The sequence below is a fragment of the Ciconia boyciana genome, chromosome 22, assembly GCF_034638445.1.
Source record: "Ciconia boyciana chromosome 22, ASM3463844v1, whole genome shotgun sequence".
Taxonomy (NCBI): Eukaryota; Metazoa; Chordata; class Aves; order Ciconiiformes; family Ciconiidae; genus Ciconia; species Ciconia boyciana.
In genome coordinates, this window is record NC_132955.1 from 3,755,182 (window position 1) to 3,773,837 (window position 18,656).

An 18,656-nucleotide genomic window follows, 5' to 3' on the forward strand; every position below is an offset into this window, starting at 1 on the left:
TCCACCAAGGGTCTGTGACTTCCAGCACTTGAGTTGACATGCGTGTGACCAAGAGGGTTCCTCCTGCAGAAGTCCTGCTGGTAGACAACTGTCGGAGTAACTGGATTACCGCTCCAGTCCCACCACCACAGCGTGTGTGCTGCAGTACAAGCTCCAGCCCTGCCTTAAAACAGCCGCGGCACAACACCTTGTGCTAGGCTTCACTGAGGAAGATCCAAAAGGAGCTTCTTCTGGAAGGCCAACACGGCGTTTACAACGTGTCTTAAGATAATACTCAAAATCCACAAGCACCTTCTTGATTTTCATTTTAAAACTAGAGCACTGCCAGAGCAGTGAGCATTAATTAACAGCGGAAAGATGAAAGGCTCTAGTAAGCAGGTAAGAACAGGGTAATCGTAACTCGCCCATCTTCCCTCGCTTCCCGAGCAGTGCACGCGGGGCCACCAAGGGAGGAAAGTCACCAGGCCTTCTCAGGTGGCTTCACCCACAATTCCACATCGACTACACCAACGTTCAAACTCTCACCGCTTTTTAAACACAGAGCAGAGGGAAGAGTGGGAATAAGGTCGAGACAACGATGGGATGTTAGAAGAGGCATGAGGAACGTGCCCAGTCTCACTATACCCCGGAGCAGCTATCGGGTCATGACACCCCTGGAAACAATCCTTCAACATGCTGACTTAGTCAAGACCATCTGCTTTTAAAATCCAATTTTACAACCAGACCTCGAAAGGAGAATTGGGTTTCTAAGCACATGATTTTGTGCAACACCTCAGAAAATAAGCCCAAAATGAACACGGGAAGTTTTTGCTCTGTGCCAAGAGTTTCAGGGGGAGAAACCGGGCACCTGTGCTTCCAGTGAGGTTCATGAGAAGACGAGTGGAGCTCCGAGTCCTGGACTCAGCAGGTATCAATAGCCTCTCCTTTGCCCAGCCGTCTAGACTCTCATTCCAGTTTCTCTCCTGAAGGGCTCTCCGTGCCCGCCCGCCAGCAGGTCTCCTCGCAGACAGAGTCCCACGGCCACCCTTCTCAGGCCACCGAGCCCTGCACCTACATTACCTCTGCCTTCGATCCCTCCCAGCACTTCTTGGTGACACTGACACACACATCTACCTTGTGTATTTATATTCCCTGAATTACAGTTTAAACCCCTGACACTATATCCAAATTGCTGCACCTACTGTCCAGTTTCATCACATGCCAAACCACACTGGGACTGCTCTTTATAGTTGCTGCAAGGCCTCCTCACTTCCCCAGATCTCCGCCTACGAGGCACTTGCCCAAACCCACCTGGTCGCATTCCCCTTGTCCTACAACTTGCACGAGGAATGGAGAGAGAAGAGGTTACGGGTGATCATGGGGACTTAAGTTCAACACACGTGTAAAGGACAAATAACCTCTGTGTTAGATGCAAGCCTCCCCCCAACTGACTACACGACCACCCGCAAACTCCTTCACCTCCAAAGCTCTGTCCTACCCAACACACAGGTTTTGCAGAGGATACATACATGAAGGTGCACTTGAATTAGACGCAGTAAAGGCAAAGCTACCCTGAAGGAAGTGAGTATTATACCAATTCCCACTTCCCCTCTCCTCCCCCCCTACGAATCAAGAGTGCAGCCAACTCTTGAATTTGTGTGGTTACAAATGTCTTTTAGAAAAAAAAAAAACAAACAAACTGAACTTGCTAGAATAAAATCCGTATACACTTCATTTTGTAGCTGAAATACATCGTCTATGCTTCTAACCTCAGAGTAACTTAAAATGCAGGTACTCGACACACAATCTAACACCCTGAGCCCTAGAAATATTTTCTGCATCAAAAATATACATCTACCAAAAGTTACACCTATTATGCATAACAGATCCTCTACATGCCTTTTGTTATCACCTTTCAACATTTTATAGTTAGAAGACAGATGTTTACCAATTTAGAAAGAGATTTACATGAGAAGTAACTCTCAAAGCTTTAATTAAGGAAACGTGACAGGCAAGTACAGGACGATAAACTTATCGATAAGCCAGCTATCATGTGCAGTTTGGCAGACTGTATGCTTATAGTGACCTACATATGGGAAACAGGCGCTTTTTTTAAAATATTAATGAAAAAAAAGGTTAAGAACATACATAAGAACCACAGATTTTTCAAATACATACATGAGTACCTTCCACATATATTAACACTACAGACTCGCACCTAATCTCTCTGGGAAAAATAAGAATTTTAATATTAAGAACATCCTAGGGAATGGTACTTATGCACTGCAACAAATAAAAAAGATATTACTGAGCTCTACTTTTATAGCCTTTGTTTCCAACCAGAAGCCCTCAAGATTAAAATAAAAGCTGCTGTTTCCACTTGCTGGTCTGCACGAGAAGCAGGGTCTTTTGGTCAACTCTAAACAGCAACATGAGGCCTCCTCCTTCAAGACCACTTTTCTCTTATGCCTGTGAATTCTCATCGGATATAAATAAACCAAATCAATTGCATAATCTAAGGTAGAGAAGGTTTTATCAATATGATGTCAGAAAGAAAAACAAAAGCTACAAAGCAAGATTAACTGTCATCTCCCCAGTCAAAAGTCTGGAAAGTTGAATAATTACAAGAATGCCTTCACCTGGAAAATGAAGTGGCTGGAGGATAGAAATACCCATTGCTGTTAAGTCACTCTGCAGAACAAAGTTGCTGTTTGCAGTCAAATAAAAAGAAATGTGGTTTAAAAAACAATAATGGGACATTTGCACAAAGAAGCAGTCTGACAGAGACCAAAAAAAAAAAAGCTTTAATTGTGAAATCCGGGTCTCCCCCCATCCAGTATCAGAGAGGTTTTGTTTTTCTTTCGCATAATCTGGGCAAGTTGCCCAGGAAATATGAAAACCTGAACTCAGGACTCAGGGAGCAAGTTAAACAAAAAACAGAATTGCCTTTATAATTTTAAAGACACATTTTCATTCACTAGGTGCAGTCGTACCAACCTTTGCTCAAAAGCATATGATTGTTACCAAAACTTTTATCCACCCCATAAATGGCACCACCTTAATATTATTATTTTCATACTCTAATATTTTAGAACAAGGCGTAGACTGTCACTATAAAAAGTCTTTTAGAGTGCCTTGCGTTAACTGGCCATGTCCTCAAGAGGAAATAACAGAATAGACAGGAGCAGAATTAAGTGTCTCCAATCACTAGATCCCTGCCCAATCTGGTAGACTGGTCTCCAGCTGAGTTTAAATACCTTATTTTGAATGGAGTTCATAACACAGTTCTCCAGGACGTGTATGCTCAGCTAACTGCAGATCTCAGCTTTTATTGCTCCTCGGATCTCACAGGAGAGAGAACAATCCACAAAGACTGCCACGGCAGCAACCAAAAACAAGATGACATGAACTCCAGAACAGAGATACTCGTTTAATAGAAGGTGACGTTCAATCGCACATCACAGCTTCCTTTATATGGGCCATAATTACACCGTGAACTCGGTCTGCTGTTCCTCATTTAGTGTAAGGCAACTTCACGGTAACCTTTCCCATCACATCCTCTGTCGCTGCAGACCTCAACAGGAAGTTATAAAGATTTCAGAGAGAGGACTCCTAACGTTTGATAGAGCTGAAAATGAGAAATCTTTAAGGTCCATCTTCTGCTAACGTCTCTGAGGCCCGAAGCAGCTCCCGATACAGAAGTATATATTTCAATTAAGCTTTTTTTTTTTAAATACCTAGGTTTGGGTTTTTTTTTTTAAAACACTTGTCCTTCCACCAAATCTGCAAAAAATAAGTTTGCAGCAAGAGATTAAGGAACAGACGAAGATGCGGCCTGTTCAGGCTGACAGCTACTCCCATTTCCTCTCTTCAGATGCGATTTTGTTACCCTTTTTCCTCATATCATTAGATAAACAGCACAGTTTCATCATTAAATTCAGATACTGTGCTGTCAAAACTCTACCCTCCAGAATTAAGTCTTCGTGGCTATTAGCGTATCCCATTTCACTGTTTGTCTCATTCTCTAAACGGAGTTATACTTTGGCAGTCATCTGCTAACAGCGGTTCATGGCAGGGGGAGATACACATTTATTTTCTAACTTTCCTTGAAACCTGAACAGGACCTTATCCAAGTTGTCCTCTTCCAAAAACACGGGTCTGAACTCAGGCCGAAGAGGACACGCGCAGGGTTTAACGGAATTATGTTTACTCAAGTCCTGCATCATCAGGACTCTTGCTGATTTGAGTATGACAAGTCCTTGCCCAGCTGAGAAAAAACAGAAAGCCTTTATTCCAATTTAAACGATTTGTTACAGAAAACTGCACCCGTGAAGATGCAGCTAAACTGCTATTTACAAGGCTGGGAAGGATTCTCAACCCAAGCGGCATGCTGAAGTCTTTGCTGCTTTTCATTCCGGATAGACATTGTATTCCTGGAAGTTATGAGGCAGGGACACGGTATTTATAAAATGCTGCAACAGAAAATGGTGCTTCTCGGATCACCTGCCATTCTGACCGCCCAAATGCTAAGAAGCTCTTTTTAATGAAACAATAAAAACTTTGAACAGAGGCATGTGTGCAGAACTTAAATATTATTTGGTCTAATCAGTATGTGATCCACCTGGGACACTTACACTAAATTAAATTCCCATTTAGGAATTTAAATTGGTTGGTCCACCTGTTTCCCACACAGTCAAAACCAAAAAAACAAGCAAAAAAAGCAAAATCAGGTGTTGCTAAATGGGGATGGGCAGAGATATCACTGACCTACTCTCCAAAAATTGTTTCAGAAAAATATAGTTTTCCAGAAAAGGAAAATTATATGGAAGGGGGGTGGGGAGAGGCCAACAAGTCAAAATACGTGCTGCTCGCCCCTTCTCCCCCCTCCCCAAGCTTTACCCTTTCCCTGCCTTGGTAGGGCCTAAGAAGTCCTCAGGCCTTATCTGTACTTCACTATACATTAAGTCTTATCCTCCCTGGAAAAGTCTTTTGAGGTTCCTAAGGACATGCACCACTCACTGCCTGAGCAGAAAAAGGGTGGAGTGCTGAAACTCCAGAGACAGTCTTTGTTCGGAGCCTTCATTAGATAATGGCAGTTGCGTTCACAAAAACACAGTTATAAACAGGGCAAAAGGAAGTGACTTTGGTCAAAGAACTGCTCAGTTTTCACCCCTGACTTGCGTGATGTCAGAATTTCACCAGTTCTCCAGTTACCGGATGATCTCTGAGAGCAAATGAGACTCGAATACAGCATTAAAAAAAATATAAAAGGAAAGGGGGGGGGGGGGGGGGGGGAGCATAAAAGAAACACAGCCACATCTGCCTGGTCATCTGCTGCTTTATCACCTCTGAAGAGGGAACACAAGTCATCCCCATTGCTAAATCATTACAAATCAGCTATAACAGTATCACAACCAAGTTCCACAATTAACTGCTCCTGCAGCATATCAATCCATTAAGCCCTACACAGCTGTGCTACCTTGGCAGTGTGGCTACAGAAAAAAAAAAAAACCACCCCATACCCATCCCTCCCGCGCCAAAAAACATGCCGCCCATATCTCGTCTCTGACGGTGGCCGACAGCGGACACCTCGGGAAGGAAAAGCGGGCTGCCCTGGGATCCTGGTCCCATCGGCGGGTCGGGGGTTTCCCCAGCTTCGCCTTTACAGCCCCTGAGTCGACTCCGCTTCATCTCCCCCTTCGCCGATTTAAAAGGCTGCTGACTTCTCAATTAAAGAAATAATATAATCAGATTGAATGGTGTCACTACCCGCACCGTTCCCGTGCCAGAATAAAAATTCAAGAGGACTACGCTAAAGCAGGGGAAGAGCATCAGAGGTTCCTCCATGAAAACAAAGGCTATGAAAAGGACAAATATGGTTTTAAAGAGAAAACGCTTCTATACAAACAGATCCCTGGATTCACAGCTACGGCGGAGGTTTAGTCACACAGACACGTAACACCTCAACTGCCCCCCCAAAGTGCTTTATATCCCTGCCGTCAGCGGGACCGTACCACGGCTCAAGTACTTTCCTACCTCCGAGAAACAGGCTTGTACCTCGCCTTATTTTTAGAGCCACAAATCACACTGTACACAACACATGACATAACGTAACCACGAACACAGACATGGCCCAAACCAGTTCAAAATATAATGGTCAGTCAAAACAAATAAAAACCTGCAGTTCCTCCCATATCCTGACCGGTTTCATGGAAAACTACAGTTTGTCATTCAAGTGCATTTTACATAACAGGCAATATAATCTGTATGTGCCTGCGTTTTGATCCACCTGTACACAAATTTACTGAGCCGAGAGGTGACACCTTGCTTTGTAAGGGGAGGGGGGGGATGTCTGCTTTTTTTGTAGCAAATAAGGTTAGTTTCCAATAAATTTAGCCGCTGTCTTTTTCCTTTTACACGACCCTCATTTATACCCGAAAAGAGACAAATTTCTCTGTAATCAAACGCTGGAAGATGCTAATCCCGTGATGGAAGTAAACACACATACCGATCACGGAAAGCATTTCAGGATAGCCGTGCTCTTCCAGCTTGTTTTGAGAAAAATAATTCCGGATCGGCAGGGCCGGTTCGAAAAAAAATAAAAAAAATAAATAAAATAAAAATAAGCAGCCGGAAAGTAAATACAGGAAAATGGCTTAGCAGCTCAAACCCCCATGAAAAATTACGCTATCGTATAGCCCCAGAGAAGGGGGAAAGCGCACCGTGACATATCCACGGCTCCCGCACGCAGGCACCGGTGACAGCGCCGGGAGCCCACCGGGATTACCGGAGACCGCTACGTTAATATTTTCCAGGCGGATCTGGGGACGGAGGAGCTGCTCCCCTCCACGCGTTTTGCAAAATTGAGGTTATGCAATTTAATTTTTTTTTTTTCTGTTTACTTTTAAAACTTCGCGTGTGCCCCCCCGCCCCCCCGCAGGTTCGGGAATGGTGATTCCCCTCCCGCCCCGTCCCGTCCCGTCCCTTTCCCTCCCCGGGGGCAGCGGTGCCGGGCTCCGCCGCCGCGGTGCCGCCGGCCACGTGAGGGGCCCCGGCTCGGCCCAGACCGGCCCGGCGGGACCCCGCCGCCCACCCGGGCGCCTCCGGGCCGGAGATTTCAATTTAAAGTGGCGCCACCCCCCCCCCCGCCCGACGGAGCTGCCGCACCGGGGGCGGCGGGGGGGCGCGGGGGGGGGGGAGCGGGCCGGTGGGTCAGCCCGCCCCCGGTTCCCCCACCGCGACCCCCGCACTTTCCCCGGCACCGGGAAGGGAGGGGGGGGTGGCGGGGGAGCCGCCTCCCGCCGGGCGGAGAAGTTGGGGCGCGGCGGCCGCCCGGCAGCGGGGCCCGGCGGGGCGCGGCGGCGCTAACAAAGGGGCGGCGGGGGAGGCGCGGGGCGGCGGGCGCGGAGCGGAGCGGGGCGAGCGGCACCTACCACGTGACGAGCGGCGAGCGCGGTCCGGGCGGGCTCGGCCCCCCACAAAATGGGCGCAGTTTGCAAACAAGCCCCGGCCGAGGGGCAGCCGCGGCGCCGCAACCGGGGCGGGCGCCGCCAGCCCCGGCCGCAGCCCCGGCGCCCCCCCCGCCCGCTCGGGCCCGCCCCGGCGGCAGGGGGGATGGGCTCGCCCGTCTCCCTCGGCGGGCGCAGAGCGGCGGCCGCAGTCCGGGCTGGGGCGGGCGGGGGGGGGGGGAGCGGCCCCCCCACCCCCGGCTCGGAGCGCTGGGCGGCGGCGGCGGGGGGGGCCGGGCGGGCGGCGGGGCGCGGCGGAGCGGGCGCTGCGGCGCTTTTCTTCTCCCCCCGCTCCCCCCCGCTCCGGGCGAGCGCGGCGGCGGCGCGGCTCGGAAAATGGCGGCCGGGCTCCTTCTCTGCCCTCCCCCTCCCGTCAGCCGGAGAATGCACCGGGGGGGGGGAGGAGGAGGAGGAGGAGGGAGGGGGGCGCCGCAGCGCCCCCGCCGGCCGCCGCGCGCACCGCGCCCGCCGGCCGCCCGCAGCCAGGGGGCCCCGCCGAGCTCCCGCCGCCGCCGCGCCGCAGCGCCGGGCGCCCGCCGCGCGGAGGAGCTGCAGTGCGGGAGGGGCGCCCGCCGCCGCCGCCGGGGAAGGGGGGGGGACGGGGGACGATGGGGGCCAGGGGCGGGGCGGAGCCGCCGCCTATTGTCCGGCCGCCGCGTACGCCGCTGCAGGCGGCTGCTCCCCTGCCGCCGCCCGCCAGGGGGCGCCCGCCCCGCAGCGCGCAGGCGCGCCCGGCCCCGTTCACGGGCAGGGTTTCGCAGGGGCGCGCGCGGGGCATGCCGGGAGATGTAGTCCGGCACCCCCCGCCCCGCCACGTGCCGCCGTCCCGCCGGCAGGTCTGGCCCCCCCCGCAGCGGCCGCGGCAGCGCAGGGCGGGGGGCCGAGCCCACTCCCTGCAGAAACTTTCACTGGGTTAAGTACACACCACCACCACCCCCCCCAACACTTCCCGGTTTTTCCATCTCCAAACCTGCTCCCCGCAGAAAAACTTTCACCGTTTTAAGTGGTTCCCCCCCCAAAACAACACGTCTCACTCTTCCATCTCCACCTGCAGCCCCAGCAGTTTTTAATGGTTCGTTTCACATTCCCCCTTGCGAGGCTCTTCAGCTTTATTCCCAAGAATTCTGCCATTAAAAGCCTTAAATCCAGAGAACCCCAAAACACCCAAAGCCAGCATAGCTTTGGGTGGCATTACTGCAAAATACAGTCCTGGCCACACGCTCCACGGCCTCCTGCCATATTGGCCCCCTTGAGGGCTCCCAGTCCACGGATGGAACTCTACATACTCCCAGCAGCTCTGCACATCGGGATCCACAGCCCCTGATGCGGATCAAGGGCTACAAACAGGCTTTATAGCAAATGCCGTAAGGGGACGCAGCATTGGAAACCTTGGGAGTGTGATCTGCAGCCGAGCAGAAGAGGGTTTCTCATCCCCCCATAAGGATACTTTCTCCCCCTCCTCAACAAACTCCATCTCACTACGTGCGCAGGACACACGGAGAGGCAGCGGAGCAGAAAAGAATTAGTTTGGGACTGCAGAAGCCATTTCACCTCTTTGACCTTCAGTTTTGCCATTTGCACAAGGCTGACGCCCATCTGTCCCCCAGCCCAGCTGGAGCCAAGGCATGCTCGTTCACCTGACACACTTGGGGTGCCACAAAACCGCTCAATATTGCTGCCAGGCAAAGGCACTCTCCCCCCTCAGGCGGGTCTACACGTCGATTTTGATTTGGTATCTATTGCAGCCAGCACGCTACCTTCCCCTCACTATAGCTATGCTGCCTCTACAGTAGGAATGCAGTTATGCCAACAAAAAAGTGCTTTATACCGTCATTTATCTGCAAAGGGAAAAAGCTACAGCAGTGCATGCTGTTATACACCGCCAGAGAGGACTACTTGCCCTAGGGAGCTGGGTTTAGAGCAAAAAAATAAAAGTTGTACTGTCTCGACTGCAGAAGTAGGTAAGACCTATGAATACTGTTTCCGTAGCCAGTACGGGCAATCCTGATGTGGATTATGCAGCGCACGCAGACAAGTTTCTTTCCTCCTCTTGCTTCAAATCTCACTGCCACACAGGGGAAAAGCAACGCTCCACTCCTTTAAAAAGCATTTGGAGATACAGAGTCAAGATACTACTATTGCTCTTTAAAACCCAATATATTGCTTAACAAATCACACCATAGAACTGTCATTGCAGATGGTTTTTTTGGGTCAGGAAATCCATGGGCAACACATTTCTTTTTTTTTTTTTCTTTTTTTTTTTCTTTTTTTTTTTTTAAAACAGCCTGTGTGGCCACCTACGCTCACAGCCAAAACTACCCCAGAGGCCAGATACCAACTGCCTCTCTGCTGACCAACACAAATGCTCAAAACTTAGCTCCTACTTAAGTGTTTCTCAAGAAAAATGTCCAACTAAGGACAGCAGAGAGACCAATGCTGGTTTTTATGCCCTAGCAGGGAGTTGCAGACAAGCAGCTCCGCTCCTGTGCGTGCTGTCCCTTGCAGTCACAGTCCTCCCCTCCTAGATGGCCATTCCCCGTCCCAACGCACCAGTTACCCAGTCTCAGCGATTTCACGCAGTACCTTGAAAAATGAGTCTAGGGACCTTGAACTGGGCTTTAAGTCAATGATGAAACAGTGCCAGGGAGGACATCAGGAGAGCGTGTTATCAGCAACCCCACATCCAGCACAGCACCAGGTCACGCGGAGAGTGTATTCTATTCTTAAGGGTAACAGAAATACTGTTCCTGAAAGACGGTCGCATGATGAACTCAGCAGCTTCGTGCTTTCTCCCGATCGGTTTCTCCTCACCACACTTGGGACAGCTCTTTAGGAAGCCAGGACACAGGACCCTACAACAGCATGCATACCTCTGATTTTATTTTTTTTTTTTTTTAAATCTACCTTTAATTCAGTCCAGCTAAAAAGCAGAAGTAGCAACAAATACATTTTATACTGGAACAGAAGAGGGAGTGCAATCTGTTGGGGAGGAAGTTAAGAAATTCCTGCGATAAAGTTTCTAATCTTTTGTTCATTCTGCACTGCAGAATTTTCTGCGAATTGAGGCATGCCTAACCGAGATCTCTAGCTTGACAGTCCGGTACAGATCTGGATCTTCCTGCAGCACAGATACCTAGAGCTTTCATCATTCAACCTGATCTGGAGATGATGTAGCAAAAATTGCTGTGCAGTCTAAAATAATACAACTTTGGCCTCTGACACACACCTTTTTACAGCCCTTCCAGTCTCCATTTTCCATTCAAAACAGTGCCACATCATCTCCTCCAGGTCACCTAGCCACTCCTGTACCAGCCACCCTCGCCCATGAGTCCCTCGCACAGCTTCGTTACTACTCCTGTTCGTGCAGGGCATCTGAAGAGGAGCTCTCCCCAGTGAATCCACATTTTTACAGCATCATCCTTTAAATCTTTCTTTGAAGTCACCCTCTTCTGCAAGGCATCCAGAACATAACAAACCACAGGGTTCAATATATGGTGAGTGGTATGTACCCAATGACTCATACCTGATCGTTACCTTCCCTCCCGCATGCATTCATTGCCTCTACCTATTAATCCTCATGAATTGCTTTGATTGTACCCATCTCAGAAATGTATCAGTCTCTATCCAATAAGTATATGCATAGTTGTACACATAGTTATATTAACAAATATGCTAGGACACATGAAGGGAGACTTTTGAGCCTGCAAAGACTCTAGATCGGTTTGAGAAACATCCTGAAGGTAGAGAAGTCCCTGTGTTCTTTGGTGGCCATTGCCAAGACTCCCTACAGATACAACCACAATTTTTGCCTCTTCACTTGTGACCTCATTAGATATCCTAAAAAAAAGCAGCAAACTCAAATGTCAGTGGCCACAGAGGCTTCAGAAGATGCAAGACTTGTCTGGTTTAAAGCTAAATATAGATAAGCTGTAGCAACAACAAGAGACCTTTGCAGTGATCATTGCTCTTCTGATATTCTTCTTCAACATTAAAGAGCACGTCTGGTCATGGTAAGAAAGGCACTCCTTAGTTGTGACAGACACAGCACATCCTAGGCAGCTATTCTGAAAATGCACACTAAAAAGGAAAGAAAAAGAGCAAAGTCCTTAAAAAACAGAAAGTAGAGCCACAAGAAGGTAAGTAGTGCAGAGGCTGGTAGAGCTCAGCAACCCTGATACCTCCCTGATCAGGCAGGTACCTATTGTATCAAAACATATCTTAAGGTCGAGCTACAAACCTGGATCTTCCTTGGGGACTTCTAGATCAACGGATTAAGTTTTAGTTTCCTTGATATAAGCAGGAAACGAATATACTACTCACTAAAAAAGCCAAGTGATCCACATCAGTGATCCTGCTTGTTTGAAAACCCCCTTGGTGATTTAGATCAAGCCATTCAATAGACATTCCTAATTTCAAGGACAACATGCGTTGCTTGTTCTCATATTGGAGAGTCTACTCCACAGAACATGAGTACCTCTCAAGGCCACAGCTCTAACTGTTACCCAGGCTAGGGGGGGAATTATTTTAATCTGCTGTGAAGTTAAGGGGCATTTGTTATTATGACATAGTAATAAGCTATTTTGAATCAACTATGGTTTCCACTTCGAAATGTATTTCTATGGTTTCCACTTCGAAATGTATTTCTATGGTTTCCACTTCGAAATGTATTTCTATGGTTTCCATAGGGATGAGAGGCTGGGAATGCATGACTATTTAACAAAGGTAACAAACAAACTTCACCACTGTGTTTTTGAATCCCTGCCAAAGACGTTGGTCTCGTCATGCCAAAAAGTACTCGAATACGCCACACTGTTGCATCAGATCGATGCACATTGTACAGAAGAGCCTGATTTCCCAAAGTCCTAATGGGAACTTCTATTTGTACCAATTTGGGGAATAGAGTGAAGTACTTTCCAAAGAAGAACAGCAGGCTGAGTACTCACAGTAAAGCACCCTGAATTTTTAAGCTGTTAGTCCAGCTGGGGACCGATAGCCAGGTTTTATCAACTTGCAGAGGGTAATGCACCCAAATCTACATTTGGCTGTAACCCCATATCGTGTAGGTCCCCATGAACTGCTAACAATATTATCGTGTGGCTTAGATCCATCCAAAACATATGTATGAAATTGCACAAGAGGTGCAAAGTGTAAGCCTCAGATCCCATCAGTTTTCTTGGGTATTTGCTTAAGAAACACCACAATGGCAGCAATTAAGGCAATACTTCTTTATGGAAATCAGTATGTTTTGTGCAGAGTACGCTATATGATCCCAGACATTTAATGATGTGAGCAGTAAAATAAAATACAAATGAACAGCAGAATAAGTAAGGTGATGGCACACTTTTAAAAAGTTGCATTCCTTTCACTTCAGGTTATAGGTAGTTACATCATGGGAGAGGAGGAGGGAAAAAAAAAGGGAAAGGAGAGGGAAATGTGATCCTGCACTAATCATGTAAAAGCCCATGTCTTATAAAACCATGAGACATCGGCTAATTGAGTTTTAGGGGACAACCTTTTCAAATCTCAACACTGAAATACACCTTATGGGTTTTGTATAGTTACAGCATAGACATTTCACACTTGTGTTCCCACTGCTAGGAGTAACATTCAGTTCCACTGTATGACAAACAAATAGATTAAGGAGTTTTCACATAAATAAAAGTTAGGAGAATTCATTAGGAACCCAGCAACTGGTAACAAGCACGGGTATGCTACCAGCAGCACGGGGCTGAGAGGGAGACCGGATTTATACCTGCTGCACAACCCAACCCTTCCTCCATCTTCCAGCTGGAAAGTCTTGATGTACTTTCCTTTATCCTGGGCAAGGGAATCCACGAGCCGTGGCTCACAGAACATCTTCATAGATTCGACTCGCACCCAATCCCGCACCTCATGCTCCCTCTCGTGAGTCAACAGCAAACCCGAGACCTTCCAAGGCCAGCCTGCAGTCACTGCAGACACTGGGACGCGAAAGCTCTCCCTCTGCCACAAGCAAGATTAACACTAGTTTGAAGAGTCTCTGTTCATTAATTCATGTTACAGTCGTCTTTTTCACATACCCTTTCTCAGATCCACTAACAGGAGAATTAGTTTCTATTTCTGCTGTAGGGCACTTGGAACAATTCTATTGCTGTTTGGATTTCCAGACTTGGGGAAAAAATTACCACTCTACTGGTAGCTGCTTATAATTCAGTTTAATCCCAAACTGGAGCAGCAGTAACCAGACTGAAACATAGTAAATAATCTGATATTCTGGTTATCGCCTCTTTTGGTCATGCTCAAGAGTCATCCAGCATCTTGAGATCAGAGCTGTGCTCCAAGAGCTTCTGTTCCAGAGAATCTGCAGGTCTCTGAGCCCCGAGTTTCAGGGCTTCACACAAATTCCTCAGTCCCAGCCAAATCCACCTGCCTTCAAACCCTCAGCAACCCAGGAAAACATCAGAGATCATAGGTGGAAAAAAGTCAAGTCCCTACATGCTCTCCTTATTAACGATACTTCCTATGACAAGTCTGGCGCAGGAGAACCGGTGCCCAGACAACGGCAGGGAAATGGCAGCGAGAGGAGTAAGGCAGCGAGTCCGTTTCTGCGACCATCACCACAGCACAGAGAGCTTCGGAGCAGCAGAGTGTGCAGATTTCTTCCTACGCCCATTAGACGTGAAGGTCCAGGCAGAGCTTCCTGCTCCTCTGCTCCAAGAAACCCTCCCTCCCCTTTGAGGATCTGCAGGTAAAGAGCTTTATAAAACTTCAGGGCTATAATGGAGTCGCTCTCTTCTACGATGAAAAAACACTGCAGCCTGTGACACTAATATTAGGCGCTAGAGTTTGAGCCCAAGTCAGGGATACAAGACGCAAAAGCACTCAAATACGTACTAATTGGCACAGGAACAGATGACACACTCATACACTCAAAAAAAAAAAAAACAAGGTCCAACTAGATCCTTGCCACAAGAAGCCAACGCCTCCGAGCAAAAATGCGGAGCGGACGTGACAGCCCGACACGACGACGGTCTGCACATCCTCCTTGGTACACCCTCCAGCAGACTTACGTGTGACTTGCTGCCACAGGCACACCTCCTATCCCTCAGCTCCTGCCAGCTCGTGGGAAGCAGAAAGGAGCTGGCGTTATCCTCCCACGTGCCCATCCCCGACCCGCTCCGTTGGAGAAAGCCAGTGTCTTCAGCACCCTCCCAAATCCAAAGCCGGGGTTCTCTCTCCAGCTGCCAGGCACGGGTTCAGGCTGCACGGCGCAAGCACTACCTGCGGCTTTGCCAGCCGTCAGCACGACAATGACACTCTCTCTCCATTTCACAATGGCTTCAGCGCTCTTAAATTCTACTTTTTTACTCCTCCAAGTTTTCCAGACTGAAGCACAAGGCCAATGACCTCACGTTTGGAATCGGAACATTTTGTTAGAGCAACACCACTGTCGACTGCCGTAGACCCTCATTAGTTGGCACACGCACTGAAGTCACAGGGCTGACAACACCTTAGGGCTACGCAAGTACCCACGCAGGTGTCAAGCTCCACGCAGCCACATGCTAAACCCCTGTTTAGCCAATGCATCAGCACGTGGATTTTGGAAATAAGGACCAGTTTCCAGAGAAGCTATCTGCCAACTTCCTACCACTTTCAGCAGAAGCAGGAACACAGACTTCCCAGAAATTTAGTGATAACCTCCAAAACCTATAACAGAAAGCTTTCATTCCTTTTTTAAAGCCCACACAACAACTTACTGTTATTATGTATACACAGAATAAGAGCCTTTACTGTTGTGTTAGCCAACTGGAGATCAGATACCAGAGCAGATTTGTCTAAGGTCAGTGTGAAAGGACTGAGTAAAGATTTTTGGTTTTCCCATTACAAGAGAATTTGTCTAAATCCAGTCTCCATAATTGGCCTAAAGTCAGGCTGCTTTGGCTTGTAGATTTATGAAAAGAGGGAAATATCCTTCCTTTTAGCGCTTCCCCTTAGGTTTTACTCAGCTTCACAGAAATTGATTGCTGTACCTAAGTGTTTAAGACACAATTCTTAACCGGTAATAACATTAGCAAGGTAAGAGGTGACTTTTCAAAACAAGCATCAGCAAACCCTCGCCGCCCTCCACTCCAGACCCAGAAGCACTTACGGCCACTTCACACATGGGGAAGCCAGAGGCACGGAACCGCGAGCATGAAAACCCAGGTTTAGACCTTCGGTGTTCACGGCGAGACCACTCTGACAGGTACACACAAAACTCTCTCAATATTATAAGTGCATGTATAAACCAGATTATATCAGTAAGTAAAAAGGATCCTATTGATGTAAACCTGGGGTTTAAGGATGCACGCAATAAGGGGGAAAAAGAAGTAGATCTTCCTTTTTCTGGGCAAGTCATACCTTGATGTCTCGATGCTGTTGCACACAAGGACAGGTAACACCAGGAAATACATACGCACGCTCCCAAGAGGAGGCTACACATCTCTTCACTACATACGGGCATTGGAACGGTTTTGGAGAGAAACACCCTGCACACACGGGATGAATCCACGTTTTCAGCCCTATTCCTGAACCTCCATTTTAAAGTTACGCGTTCACCAAGAAACTACGTGCGGGGCTCCAGACTCACCCCGCACCATCACAAACTACACCGCCGCCTGCAAACGCAACTCAGCGCGTCCGACCCAGCCGGCGTGGCAGTTCGCAAAACCCAAAGGTTGGCCTCGCCGTGCCAGGCGGGGAGAAGGGGAGAGCGTACCTTGCCGGGCATCTTGGCCAGGCCCATCCTCGCCACCTGCGGTCCAGGCGGTCAGCCGGCGGCACGGGGAGGGCCTCCGGATCCTTCCAGCCTCCGCCGACGCCTGGTAGGTCTGCAAGTTTCTTATTTATTTATTTGAGGAGGTGGAAAAATCCGGGACCTGGGGAAAGAAAGGGCTGTCAGCAGCGGGGGTCCACAGCCCGCGCGACCCCGGCTCTTCCGTACCCCCTTTACCTCCATCCCGCCCCGGGCCGGCCGGCGGGGACGGGGCCCGGCAGCGCCCAGAGGCCGGCCCGGGGGTGCGGGGGGCCGGGGGCTGCCACCCCCGGATCCTTCTAGAAGCCCCCCCGGGCCCGGCCTCGCTTCCCCGGGCTAAAATGGAGGCCCGGGGCGGGAGGCGGGGGGGTCCCCGCTCCGCACGGAGCCGGCCCGGCCCGGCCCCCCCGGGCAGCGCGGCGGGGCGGAGCTCTCCCCGGCGCCCCGGGCCCTGCGGCCGGGCCCCCCTCCCGCGGCGAGCCCCGGCCCCCAACTCCCCGGGCGGCCGCGAGAGAAGGAGCCGCCCCCCCCCCCCGCCCCGCCGCGGCCCGGCCCCCGCAGCCAAGTTGCGGGACGGCGGCGGCGGGGAGGGGGGGGCCGCGCCACTTGGCCTGCCGCTGCCCGCGGGCAGTGGGGGGGCGGCGGGCTCCGCTCCACTCCGTGCCGGCCCGCCCCGCGGCCCCCCGCCGCGGCCCGGCCTCCCCCCCGCGCCGCGCCGAGCCGCCCCGCACCGGCAGCGCCTCGCCCCGCACCTACCTGCGCCGCTCAACCAGCCTTGAAGTGGGGACCTTCCGCCCTCCCCCGCCCCCATTGGCTGAGCGCGGGGCATGGGCCCGCCCCATTGGCCGCCGACGCGTCAGTCAGCGCGGGAGGGGCGGGGCGGGCGGTGATTGATGCGGTGCCGCGGCTCGCCCCCTGCCCGGCACCCCCCGCACCACGCACCCCACCCCCCCCCCCGCGCCCCCGGCTCCCCCCGCCCGCCGCCCCCCGCCCCCCGCGCTGCCCCCCCGCAGGCCCGGCCCGGCCCGGCCGGGAGGCCCTGGGCGCTGGGCCGCCTCCCGGGGCAGCCGCGGGTCCGCCCGGGCCGCGGGACCGGCGGGCGGGGGGCGGCGGCGGTGGTCTCGCCGCGGGGGCGGCTCGGGGGTGAGGAGGGGTGTCCGGCCGGCCACGGGGCACGGTTGCCCCGCAGGTGGCACCGGATCGTGACCCACGGGAGACGCGGGGCGTCCCGCGGGCCACAGGCCACTCCTGACCCACGGGTGACACGGAGCTCACGTCCCGCAGGTATCGAGGCACGCCTGCCACGCGGGTGACACCAGGCTCCTGTCCCATGGGTAGCAAGGGTTCCTGTCCCACGGGTGACACTGGGCCCCTGTCCCACAGATGACACCAGGCCCGCATCCCACAGGTGACACAGGGCCTATGTCCCATATGTGACACTGGGCCTACGTCCCACAGGTGACGTGGGCTCCTGTCCCACGAGTGACACCAGGCTTGCGTCCCATAGGTGACACGGGCTCTCGTCCCATGACAGCAGGGCCCTGTCCCACAGTTGACACGGGCCCCCGCCCCACGGGTGACACCCGGGCTGCAGGAGGGCCAGCGTCGCTGCCCCGTGTCCCCCTGCCCACGGCCGTGCCTGGGCTGGCCCCCAGCTGCATTGTGGCTCCCATGGGCCGGCTGAGCCACGCCACCCGGCAGCTCCCTCGGGTCCCTCGTGAGCCCCACGCTGCTGAACTCGGGGTCATCTTCAGCGTCACCTTCTTCTCTCGGACAAGGAAAACCCTTCCACCAGCTTCTCCTTCTGCCTGCTCACACGGGGAGGCACAACAGCGGTGCTCTTCGTTCAGTTGCTTCCACTGTTGGTGGGTTTTTTTGTCTTTTAGCTTTTATCCCAGTTTTCAGCTGGGTTTAATTCAGCTGAGTTTAATTCAAATAAAAGGCACGGCTCCACATCCTGCAGGCCGAGAACGAGACAAGCTCCTTCGCCTTTTGCTGATGGTCCTTCTGTGTGACAAGAGTCCCTGTTTCCCTTTGGGACAGCGGAGCTGTGGAGAGGATATTTGAGCTGCTCCAAAATACGTCAATGTCACAGATGACATCCCGATCCTCAATGCCCCGCTCCCCCCAGGAGCCCCCAGGATGTTTGTACCATCATAAAATATCCTCAGCATCTGAGCAAAGGTGAGTTCTGCTGGATCAAAGGAGGAAATTCCCATTTCTGGCTCCTTGGACAAGCTGAGCTGTGTTGGGTTTTAGCTGTGATTTGTTGCCCCTGCCCCTCCCCGAAGTCCAGGCAGGTCCATCCACTGGCCGATGCCAATGGACAGACAGACACCGCTACACCCAGAGGCTTTACATGGGATTAGCTGAGCATTGGTAACTCATCCAGCATG

The 18,656-nt window shown here is 51.3% G+C and overlaps 1 protein-coding gene across 4 annotated transcripts in view; it reads right to left on the minus strand.

Annotated features, from left to right (window-relative positions):
* The window catches only part of KANSL1 (KAT8 regulatory NSL complex subunit 1), a 102,819-nt gene extending 86,135 nt beyond the window's left edge, over positions 1 to 16,684 (minus strand). For 2 of the 4 annotated variants that reach the window (XM_072885536.1, XM_072885534.1), the window contains exon 1: positions 7,413 to 7,813. The gene's annotated coding sequence lies outside the window, so the exon portion shown is untranslated. Of the gene's footprint in view, positions 1 to 7,412; positions 7,816 to 16,224; positions 16,385 to 16,458 lie in introns of those variants that run through there. The other 2 variants (XM_072885535.1, XM_072885537.1) reach the window with 2 other exon arrangements.
* Between the last annotated feature and the right edge of the window lie 1,972 nt (positions 16,685 to 18,656).